The following is a 12,993-nucleotide window of genomic DNA, read 5'->3' on the forward strand; positions in this document are numbered from 1 at the left end:
ACCAGCAGGAGTTATTGAGTTCTTGTCTTGAGCACAGAGTTCAGAGTCTTTAGAGAGACTGTTTTCATCTGTGTTTGGCGGATCCCATTAGGTTACGTTGCTGACACAAAACAGCCAGTAAGATATGAGTGTTAACGCTCATACAGTGGCTACTCGTATTATAGTTAAAAACATCTTAATGCTGGATTAATTTCAGCTTTGTTCTTCTCCAGATGTTAACTGATGGACTGGAGTGGTGTGGATTATTGTGATGTTTTTATCAGCTGTTTGGACTCTCATTCTGACGGCACCCATTCACTGCAGAGCATCCATTGCTGAGACACTGATGCAGAGACACATTTATACAAACCTGATGAAGAAACAAACTCATCCTGATCCAAGGATGTCAAACTCAGTTCCTGGGGGCCACAGCCCTGAAGAGTTTAGTCCCAAACCTGCTCCAACACACAAACCATGTAGTTTTCAAATAAGCCTGAATGACCTGATTATCTGGATCCGGTGTGTTTAATTAGGGTTGGAGCTAAACTCTGCAGGGCTGTGGCCTCCAGGAACTGAGTTTGACGCCCCTGAACTAATCTTAACCCTTGTGCATCAATTAAAAAATAAATTACACAGAGGACAAAATGTCCATATCCAAAACGGTCATAAAAATGTGAAGATTGGGAGTACAGACTTAAGTTTTGTCTCATTTTAAAGAAGACCCTTGACAGATTATTTAAAGCAAAAATGTTATAGATGTTTAAGTTTATAAAAAAAATTACTTTAGCAATTTTTTTAATAAAATATTTATTTTATAAAACATGTTGAACACAATTCGCTAGAAAATCTAGTTCTGTTCCAAATTTGAGATTGATATCTCAAAAATGAGCTTTTAATCAGATTTTGTTTGGGTGCAGTACCAAACTTTTCCATTAGATTCCAGCAAAACTCTGCTGGCAAACACAGCGATGGGATTTGTGATTTGCTGTACAGTATTATTTCTCTCTCTCAAACATTACAAATACATAAACTTTTTTTTTTTTTAGGACACGCATAGAAACCACACTCTGACATGCACCAACACATCCACACAATTATAGCTGCATAATTGATCCAACTGCCTCTAAAATACAGCAAAAGCAGAAAACAGGAAAAATGTGAGTATTTCCTTTATAGGCCAAACCTGAGAAAATGGCACCATTTGGTAATTTTTTATTTTAATTTTGAAGCCTTGCCAAGAGAATGAAAGCCTATCAACAAAGACTGCATCATTTTATAGTTAAATAGCCCTGGGATTAAAAATAGCCGTTTTAATGAGGACATTTTTCTCCTTAAGGTCCTGAGAGGAACTATTTTTTTGTACCTAGTGCAAAATAGTTTTATTAAAAGGAAATGAGGGTGAAATATTAAAATTCCAATAAAAATACACACCTGTGCCAAAATTTATGCAGTTGGCATTAACACAGGCAAAATGATAAAAAAATTAAAAAGACAAAAACGTCCATAAGATCGCACATTAAATGCATTGCACAGGTTGCTTTGGAGTACAAGTTGCAGAAAATAAAAAAAGGTATTTTTAGATTATTTAAAAAATACTCAGGAAAAAAAGGCTGTTTTTTGACATTGTACACTTTTATTCCACTACAAAACACCATCATGTGACGTCAGAAGTCACCTAATGTGATCATCACGACTGTCAATGAGACCAACGGCAGTGAAATCAGCATCACAGTATTCACTAATTTAACAAACTGCTGTCCAGTTAACAAAAACAGACGAGTGTTAAATCCCAGCCAGCGTCCTTGAGCTGAAGATGACTGGGTTTCAGTGCACAGGATAAATAGATGCATCATCTCATATTGGAGCTCATATGCATCTCGGCTGGTTTTGCTGACTAATGTGCTCCAGAAATAAACCCGGCGCTTCCTGAAGTGTGACTGAACAGCAAAGCAGTTTCTGACCCACAGCTCCAGATTAATCAGTCACAGGAAAACACCAGAAAATAAACGTAAATGAACAGAGCCGTGCATAATCCACACACTGGCAGAACAAACTTTTCACATGATCATTACAGTTTGACAATATTCAAAGCATAACTTAATATTTGATGCATTTGCATCAAGTAAAACACAATGAAAATCAAGCTAAAATAAATGATTTCAAGGAAAGGATCCTGAACAAGCCGTTTTTCTTAAAAACAAAAACAAAAAAAACATTAAAATAATCTAAATTGCTTAATTTTAGACTGTAAAATATTAATATTTAGTCATTTTTTTAGCAATATTATTATAGCGTTTACTAATATTTTTAATTAGTTTGTTGATATTTTCATTTTAATTTAATTTTATGAATGCAATTTCGTTGTGTTTGACATTATTTATTATTTGTTGTCTATACAGTGTTTGTACATTTTTATTTATTAACATCAAGTTAAACAAAAAAATTAGAAATGTTGCCTTAGCAACTAGCTGAAATAAAATCAGTAAAAAAAAATTAAATGTTACATTTTATTTCAGTTAACGTTTATTTTATTTCAAGAAACTAAAATGTTTTTTAATGGTTTTATTTTCAGTTAACTATAATAACCCTCCTACAAAACCAAGAGAATAAAATATAATTAATAAAGACCACAGAAGTAATGTAATGGTTAACGTCAGCAGGTCTTAAAAAGAACATTAACAACAATCCTGTTGAATGAATACAAACTAGGTTAATATATAAAAGGAAGGATAAAATTGTCACAAGCGTGGAGCCAAAAGTAACCGCAGGAATGATTAATGTGGAAAGCAGGACGGGCGAGACGAGAGATGCATGCGAGGCTGCAGAGCCTCATTTTCTCCTGGCTGGTCTCCTCTGACAGATGTGCTCTCAGGATCTGCAAACAGCAGCCATTTTCTCCTGAGCGTTGTAAAAACACGCGGGTTGCAGTCATTTCCTGCGGTCGCATGAGACTAATGAACACGCAAAACTGAGAAGATGCCATCTATATGTGATTGGTTTGTCCAGTTTTAAATCAGCAGAATTTAATTTTGTTTGCATCATTGAATCACTATGTACTTGTTTAAAGCGGTTCTGAATCAAATGTGTATTGCATAAAGCATTAAATAAATCAACGTGACTTGAATTGACTTTAACTGCAGGAAACCATTGTAACAGCCTCTCAAAATGTATTGCTTTAATAAAATGGTGGTAAAAAATGATAAATAAATAGTAACAATTCTTTAGCAAATAATATAGTTCATAAATGTAGTCATATATGGTTGTCAAGTAATTAAATATTGAATGTGCATCACAGGCATGTTTATCTAATGGATATAAATTAAAAATTATATATTAAAATTGAAGCCATAAGTTTCATTCATAGATAAACATGTAATACATTATTATTGTTAGACCCGTCACAATCATGAATTATTTGTTGATGATTGAATGCCATGCAAATAATTGCGATTAATGATGTAATTCAGTTTTAAGGGAAGTCTAAGAATTTTTTAACCTGGAATTGTATATAATATGATAAAAAAAAAAAAAAAAACCGCCAACACACGGGTAAAAATCAGCTGTGGCGGGTAACGCTGTCAGTTTGGCGGGTTGCTTTTCTTAAGTTATGTTCACTCATTAATTTCTTGGGGAAGTTGATGCAAGCCAAATCTGCGCAGGTTTACAGCAAAAAACTGAACACATCATGACATTATCGAGTATGTTGCAAAAACCAAACAAAAAACACCTACAGAGTGTACGCGATTACGTGATGAAGTCTGGTTAGACTAACTTCAGAGTGCTTTCACTGCATGATTCAGTCTGTTAATATGCATTAATGATCATAATTCAAGATAAGGGGGCAGAAAATGTATCTATATCCATTCATATAGCTAATCAATTTCACACGAAGCTTCTTAAAGAATCAGCATGGTTACAAATGCGATATTGATTTTATTCAACAGTTCAATAAACAATAAGTTAATATCAAGAGACTTACGTTTTAGACACAATATTGCCTGTTTTTGTGCTATTTCGACAAAAAAAAAAAAAAAAAAATCAAAACACAACCACAGCGCTGTTCTGAGTCTCTGAGCAACATGACATTTGTTCCTGAATGAATCAATCGTTTAAATGATTCGGTTCAGTCGCAACGACTCAGTGACTTGCTGCCACCTGCTGGCAGTTTTAATTTTACATTTACAGTATCTTTTCATTTTTTTAATAATTTCAAATGTCAGTATTCAACATTTCATGTTTAAAATATCAAAACATTATTTATGCATTTGTAACTGCAGGTTAAAGCATTCCAGGTCCCTCTGAGCTGCATTAACATGTAAATACATCTAAATGCCATAAACTTCTGCAAAGATTAATTTTCTTGATTCTGATTTAATTAGTTTAGTAACAGCCTAAATGTATTATTATTATAATTGATTGATTAAATGACTCAAAAGATGATGCACACTTTTAGAAAAATGGCTTTATAAAGTTAAAAATGCCCATAAAAGGTTAAAATCAATTTAAACTTATTGGAAAAGATTAATTTCTATCACTGACCGTCACAGAATATGAAGAATATCAAAAACTATAGGAGTCATCTGTCCACGGCAGTCCTTAAGATACCAGCACAATAACACACTCAGCAAAATATTGTCTAATTATCTTTATTGATAAAATCCCAGAAAATATTGATTTTATATATATATATATATATTTATATTTATTTTGTCAATATTGCACACCCTTAGTACTGACACAAAATGATTTGCAACGGTCGCTTTGTCACGTCCGCTGTAGACAGCCTCAAGCTGTTGTTTATTTCCGGGGGTTTTTGGCTAGTACAAGTTATGAATGGCCGATTACTTACAAATTTTGGAGCAGCCTTATTTTGAGTAGCCTTTCAACCTTTCTTTTGAGGACCTTTCACGTCCAAACACACACACACTTATATTAGACACAACATATAGTCTAATAGTATATACTGTTTTGTTTATTGTTTACAGTATTGTTTTGTAGGACTCAATGTATATACAGTATACACATTACACACACACACACACACACACAAGAGTACAGTATGAGCAAAAGTAAGTCTCCTCTGCTCAGCAAGGCTGAATTTATATAACAAATGCTGTAAATTTATAAAAAATATTTTATCATTTAAAGTAGCTGTTTTCTGTGTGAATATCTGTTAAACTGTAATTTATTTCTGTGATCTGCAGCTGTATTTCCAGCATCATTACTCCAGTCTTCAGTGTCACATGATCTTCAGAAATCATAATAATATACTGATTTACTGCTCAACAAACATTTCTGATTATTATCAATGTTGAACACATTTCTGTGGAAACTGTGATATTTTATTTTTCAGTAATCACAGATGAATAGAAAATTCAAAAGAACAGCATTTATTTTAATAGAATAGAAATAGAAATAATTAGTAACATTATAAATGTCTTTACTGGCACTTATGAGCAATTTAATGCATGCTTGCTGAATTAAAGCTTTTTATTAATTTTTTTAAATATCAATATTTCATCAGTTTTGTTGGAAAACACAATGCAGTGGTTTATATTAGGGATGCATGATATTATTGGGCCGATATTGGCCGATAATGGCTTTAAAAAACACAAATAACATTTAGTTTATAGTGTTTCTGATTAAATAAAGCAGTATCAATGTCATAAAATCATGAGTATGTTGATTTAAAGGTCAGAAGCTATAGCTTACATGAACAAAAAAAAAAATTTAAATTAATTTTATATACTGATTTATTCGTTAATGTGTAATGTGTTATATATTTTAAACAAATTATGAGCTCTAAAAGATTTTCAGAATTTTTACAACTCTTTTGCTTTAGACCATCTACAAATGTTAAATCTTAAAATAAAATGTTAAACGGGTCATCAGATGCCCATTTTACACAAGTTGATATGATTCTTTAGGGTCTTAATTAAAAGTCTAACATACTTTGGTTAAAATTTCTCAATGGTAGTGTAAAAACACCCTTTTGAACCTGTCAAAATCAGCTTAGCTTTCAGCAAGCCGTTTTAGTCCATGTTGCTTTAAATGCTAATGAGCTCTGCTGACCCCGCCCCTCTCTTCTGTGGGATGGCGAGCAGTACTGTTTACTTCAGCCGCAAAACTGGCTAACTAGTACATTATTAGGAAAGGTGATTTGCGAAGATTCATAAAAACTGTTATATTCACTTCTTCTGTAGATAAAGCTGGATCACGAATGATTTGCGTGAACATGCATGTTATGTAGATCGGGGGTCGGCGCATTCACTTCAAAGCGAAAGTAACATTAATCCTCTGAATCTTCAGCGGCTCAGATGTCAGGAGTAAATGATGACTGCTATGTTCATTATTACATTCAACAACAAAACACCTCAATCACTTAATCAGAGACATCTTGTCTTCCTCTGCACCAGAGGACGAGAGCTCTCAGCTCACTCAGGGCGGGGCTAACCTAAGACGGTCTTGTCAATCAACTCTCGTGGGAGGGGCCTGTACAGAACTACATCATTCTGACAGGAACCTCAGCCTGATTTGAGAAACGGGATTTTAAAATAGGGATTTTTAAAAACACTGGGTGGATTTTTATGATTATATGATGGATGTGTACACACACTTCCAATACACATTTATGTTCAAACAACTTGTAAAGTGAATTTTGCATCCGATGACCCCTTTAAGGTTATCACTTGATCAGTCTGAAAAAATTGCAGCAATTGGATATATAGTTTATTTATAGTTATTTTCAAAGCTTCAGTGTACTGTCATTATAAAATAACTTCATTATTGTTTATTTAATTATAACAAATAAGTTCTTGTTAAAAACTAACCAAAATTTTAAATAATTTGCTTATAATATCCACACAGGAGAGACTTGGTGTTGTTTCCAAACAAAAGGAAATATATGAGTATCGGCCAAAATGAGTTGAAAATATCGGCATATCGGATATCGGCAAAATCCAATAGCGTGCATCCCTAGTTTATATCACACAGCCCTAAAGATGGGTTAAAACAGACAAGCCACAAAACATGACAATCATTGTGTCTTCATGTATTGATTTATAAGTTTGATCAGAAATGAGGCACGAGGAGCTTTCACAGACACTAGTCTGCTTCTCCGTCTCAGAAGAACTAGGCCATCTTGGCATCTCTCTTTCAGACAGATTTGGATTTGCAGTGAACGCCGAAGGCTTTGCTCGAATCCTGGAGAAAATCCCAAGACCACAACTCTCTCACTTCAATCCTATTACCATTAACTCAGTCATTTTGTAATGATTTACAACTGTGTGTGAATCTAAAGCTATTTATAACAGCGAGACAAGCTGTAGCGCGGGAGTATGAGGATGAATGGAGATCGGACTCCATTCTTGCATTAATAATTCTTGCTTTGAAGAAAATTTGATCTATATATTGCGTAACCTTTATACTTAAAACAATATTGTGAGTCTTACTCTTTCAGCATATTTTATGTTTTATATTTTTACAGTTTCTTTTTTTTCAAAACTTCTGTTTTTCTGCTTTGATTTTTGATTTTCAGGTTTTGTTCGCATTTAAATTACCATTTTGTTAAGGGTTTAATTAAATTACAGAAATAAAAAAAGCATGTCCAGTAAATTTAAATCATAAACTTTTAATAGTTTCTAAATTGTAACAAATTTAATTTTTAAGGCCCTATGAAATTTGCTTTATTTTGTGTTTTATTTCTTTTCCCCAAATTACATTGTATTTTTTTTTTTTGGATTTTGTTTTAATGGCTTAGTTTAATATTAATAATCAAAAAAGCATGTCTAATCAATTCAATTAATAAAACTTTGACATTTTAAAAACTTTTTTAAAACAATCTGTACAATAAACGTCCCTATAAAATGTTTTATTTTTTCTGAAATTCTATGTTGTCTGTTTTAGGCTGAATATTTCTAGATTTATGACTTACAAAAAAATACAAATTTATTTATTTAAAAAAACGGAGGTAATTAAATGAAGGCATAAATCATTAATTTATTTAATCTTTTAAAATGTAATTAAAAAAAGTAACAATTCCTTTTATTTTCTTGGGAAACAAAATGTTGCGTTATATTGCAAATTCCATTTTTATGACCAGATTCCATGATTGCATCCACATTTTATGGCATTGCAGAAATCATACGGCTCTACATAGGGCAGAACTGCATGTGTCTTTTGCAGACAATGCAATCCCATAATGCACTGCGATGATCTCAGTGGAAAAAAATATGATTATGTTTCCCAAAATCAGAAAATACAAAAGAAAAGCCTGATTCTCTGTAGGCCTGCAGTGATGAAGATGATGCACATCCTACAAAAATATACATAGAAAAATAGAAGTAGGTGCGGAATCAAAAATAATACAAAAGAAAATTATATTTTGAGTAAACTAGCACTTTAAGGTCCGGGCAATTCAAGCACAGCTCTCATCTCAGCTTTGGATCAGAAACATGTTCCAAGTCAGTCAATGACTAGTAACTACGACTATTATCATATATTATCATACATTTCAAACCGTACAAAAACACGCTCATGCAGTAAATTAGTCACTGTATGGGTAATTCTCACTAAACTGGTCAAGAATGTGTCCCGGTCATATTTCACCCCTCAAAAATAAAAGAAAAAGAGAGAAACCACACTTTGCTAAAAACAAAAAAAAAGCCATTTTTTACAGAAAGAAAGACTCTAAATGGTCAGGTAAACATTTCCAGGTTTTCTACACGAGAACCCGGTCTCTTTTTTCATTCTGTCATTAGTTTCATGGCAATTTTTCATATTAAGCACATTTTCCACCCACTAAAACATTATAATTTCCATGATAGTAAGCTATTTGTTGTACTGTCCTAAATTATTGTTATAAATGCACAGTAGTCAACATCTGAAGTGACAAGAACGGGTATTGTTTTGGTTTTAGAACAACTTTGATGAAAGGTTTTGATCCACTTCAAATGTTGACTACTGTACATATATCTGTGTGTGAATCTTATATGTTATTATCAATAATATTTATATTGTTATTACTATCTTCGGTTAGTTTCATTTGTGGTGATGCATGTAATATATATATACACACACACGTCAATTTTATACATTAATATACAAATATATAAATGAATTAATATATTATTCATTCATTAATTTGAGTGATGCAGGATTCATCAGCTGAGATCAACAAGTGCTGGAGTATTTCAGTTACTGCTGAACACTAAACAATCCTTAGGATAAGTATGTTAGCATGCAACACAAACTAGCCCTGTTATCACAGTATACACTAGACAGAGATTAGGACTAAACAGTTCACTAATAGACTTTCCTCGTGTGTTTTACAATTTCCTTTCTGCATTTGAGAACACGACTCAAAAGATGTCTAAAAGTCTGTTTTAGTGAATGCGTGTTACTTACTAAAGAGTACGAACTAGTCTGAGAAGTGAACTTTCTAGTGTTCACTAGTGAGGCCCCTCCCCCACCCTCAGCATGCGCCGCTGAAGCTAACGGCTTCTTTAAGCGTGTTTTACCACAAAAACAACCAGAAAAGAGCCCTATCGAGTGTCCATCGGTGCACACTACTCTCTGAGGGTTTAACAAACACAACACACCGCAGAAATAAGACTTTAGCGCGTTAGAGGTGAGTGGGGAAGTTCATTCAGACACGAGTTTCTCCACAAAGATCAATTCAGGAGAATAATACACACGAGACAAGTTCAAACGAGACAAATATCGCTTCTTCTTACCGTCAAGAATCAAGCTGCCGCTTCTCTTTCACTTCCACCACGAAATATCCTCCAACTTCAGTGTGCAAACCGCGATTGAACACCCATCTTCGGTCGGATTTCCCCTCGTTATCGGCGGTAGTCCGTTAAAACATCGACGAGAAACAACAATCGAGGTTTCGCCTGCCAAAGATAACGTTTATGTGTCGATCCTGTGTGTTTTTAGACAAGTTTCCTGTGTGTTTCTCACAGAAATGAACGTCGGAAGACAGCAGCAGCGCGCACGCACTTACTACAGCAGAGAGAGCGCGAGCGGGTCGTGTTCTCGTACCTACCGAGCGCCCTACCTAGGCTACTACACTAGCATACTACTCGTACTAATTCTGCAGTATATCACATTTGTACTGTAGACACGTTAAATAAGACATCTTAGTGAAAACTGAATTAAAAAATATATATATACTTTTTATTTTATACAGTAAAGCATTTTATACACAATTAATTTATTATATTTATTATTTTATATAGTAAGACTTTTTTATACAAAACCGAATTAAAATGCTTTATTTTTTTATGTACAAAATTGAATTAAAATTCTAAATAACGTTTATTTTAAATGTTAAATAGTAAGACTTTTGTAAGACATTTTATGGAAAAGTTAATTATAAATTGAAAAATTACATATTTTTATTTTATACACTTAAGCATTTTTATGCACAATTAAATTAAAATGGAAAAGTACTGTACTGTACATTATACTGTACATTTGAAATAGTATGGCTTTTATGCACAAAATTGAATTAAAATTCTAAATAACGTTTATTTTAAATGTTAAATAGTAAGACTTTTGTAAGACATTTGATATAAAATTGAATTAAAAATGGCTAAATTATATATATATATATTTATTATTCTACAAAGTAACGCATTTCATGTACAGTTAAATTAAAATGCAAAATTATATTTAAAATTTTAAGTAGTATGGCTTTTTAAATAATATTGAATTAAATGCAAAATTATTTTTAAGTGTTAAATAGTAAAACTTTTAAATACTTATATTATATATTATATATTAAATATTTTATTATTAAACATAAACTTGACATACGGCTCGAGTCCCTTCTTTAATGAGATTTATTATGAGTTTTATTGGTGAAAATTGTGCATCTGATTATTTAGTAAACTACCATCACACCTATTTATTCATGTATAATCAATGCACAAATTTAAAAATAATTAAAAGAAATCATAAAATATACTGTTCTTTAACAATAAAGTGATTTAGCAATTTTGAACTAAATCAAAATGAAGTACTATTTCATCAAGACTCCTCCATGCTGTCTATGAAGGGCGTTCACTAGGTATTGTGATACAGCCTGGAGAGTGGGGGGAGGGGGAGTTTTGCACTTTGTGACCCACAATGGAAAAATGGGCAGCTGACCTTAAACCTGCTTATTCAACAGCACGAAATCAGAACACATCCACTGTGAAATAACACAGTCATCGCCATTTTGTGCCTCTGACTTCTTAATACTTTCTAGCATATATGACGCACAGTAACAGAAGCATGCTCAGGCTAATATGTTTGGTTATTGTTAGTAACCTTTAACGATATAGTTATTTTGCACTGTTAATTAATGTTTGGCTTGTTTGTTTAGGAGCCAGTTACAGTCATTCAAAGAGTGTTCTTTTTGCATTATATATTTTTATAACCATATAGGTGTTGCAACCTAATTACAACGTATATATGCAAAGTTTTTTAACATTATATTCTAATCTGGCTCAGTGCAATGTGACACATGCACAACCAATCTGACCATATCTGATATTTAATACACTGTTATTTTTAATGAAAATTTAGACCCATGTGATTTCATCGTGGGCAGAGCTTATAAGAGTGAAATCATAGACATAGAAACTATGTGACCAATAAATGCTCGGTTTATTATTTTATGAGACAATAATTTCATAAACTACTGTTGCTAGAACATTCCAGATGTCATACATTAAATGTGATCTCTTGAAACAACATAAAGAAAATGTCAATGCTGAATGAACATTGATATAATCATGTGTTTTCATAATGTTTGACATGAATTTTCTAACGCTGAATATGATTATCATCAGTAGGTAATAACACTTCTCTGGCTGTTATTACGCAACGTTACTGCAGACTGGTCTCCCTCCCCCACTGCTGTTTTTTGTGCATGGAAGGTCACACAGCGTCTGGTTAATTCTCCTTTGGCTCTGCACAGTCATTCACATTTGGAAAGTAAATAACAAGTTGACATCATTAGTGTGACACATTCCTCTGAGAGCCGTAAAGACTCGCGTATCAACGCAGCTACTTACAGAAACCTGGATTTACATTCAAATAAGTTCATTAATAAATAGATTAAAATATGTAAAAAAAATATATATAATAAATTGATGTTGAAAAATAAACGTGTATATAATAAACAAAAAAATTAAAAAATAAATAAACAAGACATACAGTGGTAAAATGAGTAGAAAATTTTTTTTGAAAATAAATGTATAAATAATAAACAATACATATACCAGTACAGCGGTAAAATGAGCAGAAAAAATTAATTAAAATATATAAAATATATGTATTTGGGGAAATATTATTTATTATTATTATTATTATTTCAGATTCTGAATGTTCTGTTTATATGAACCTTAAACTTCAAATATTTATTTGTGCATTACATCTATTCAGAATTATTTTATTATTGCTTACATAAACCTTCACTACCATTCAAAATTACACTTTTATTTATCAAGGATGCATTCAACTGATCAAAAAGTGGCAGTAAAGACATTTATAATGTTACAAAAGATTTCTATTTCAATTAAATGCTGTTCTTTTGAACTTTCTATTCATCTGAAAAATGGAAAAATAAAATGTATCACAGTTTTCTGCAAAAATATTGTGCAGCTCAACTGTGTTCAACATTGATAATAATCAGAAATGTTTGTTGAGCAGTATGAATGAATGAATGAATGAATGATGCATTAATATAGCGCTTTATTGTGTATTGCTGTACACCCAAAGCGCTTTACAATCATGTGGGGGGGTCTCTCCTCAACCACCACCAGTGTGCAGCATCCACTTGGATGATGCGACGGCAGCCACAGTACAACGGCGCCAGTGCGCTCACCACACACCAGCTACAGGTGGAGAGGAGAGAGAGTGATAGAGCCAATCAAGTGTATGGGGATTATTAGGAGGCCATGATAGACAAGGGCCAGTGGAGGGAATTTGGCCAGGACACCGGGGTTACACCCCTACTCTTTA

General features: G+C 32.8%; 1 protein-coding gene across 1 annotated transcript in view; it reads right to left on the reverse strand.

Moving 5' to 3' along the window:
* LOC306877239 (F-box-like/WD repeat-containing protein TBL1XR1) overlaps window positions 1–10,013 on the reverse strand; it is a 29,017-nt gene extending 19,004 nt beyond the window's left edge. Inside the window, exon 1 of the mRNA XM_079428880.1 lies at window positions 9,714–10,013. The gene's annotated coding sequence lies outside the window, so the exon portion shown is untranslated. The remainder of the gene's footprint in view (window positions 1–9,713) is intronic.
* Between the last annotated feature and the right edge of the window lie 2,980 nt (window positions 10,014–12,993).

This window comes from Barbus barbus, assembly GCF_936440315.1.
Source record: "Barbus barbus genome assembly, chromosome: 11".
NCBI lineage: Eukaryota > Metazoa > Chordata > Actinopteri > Cypriniformes > Cyprinidae > Barbus > Barbus barbus.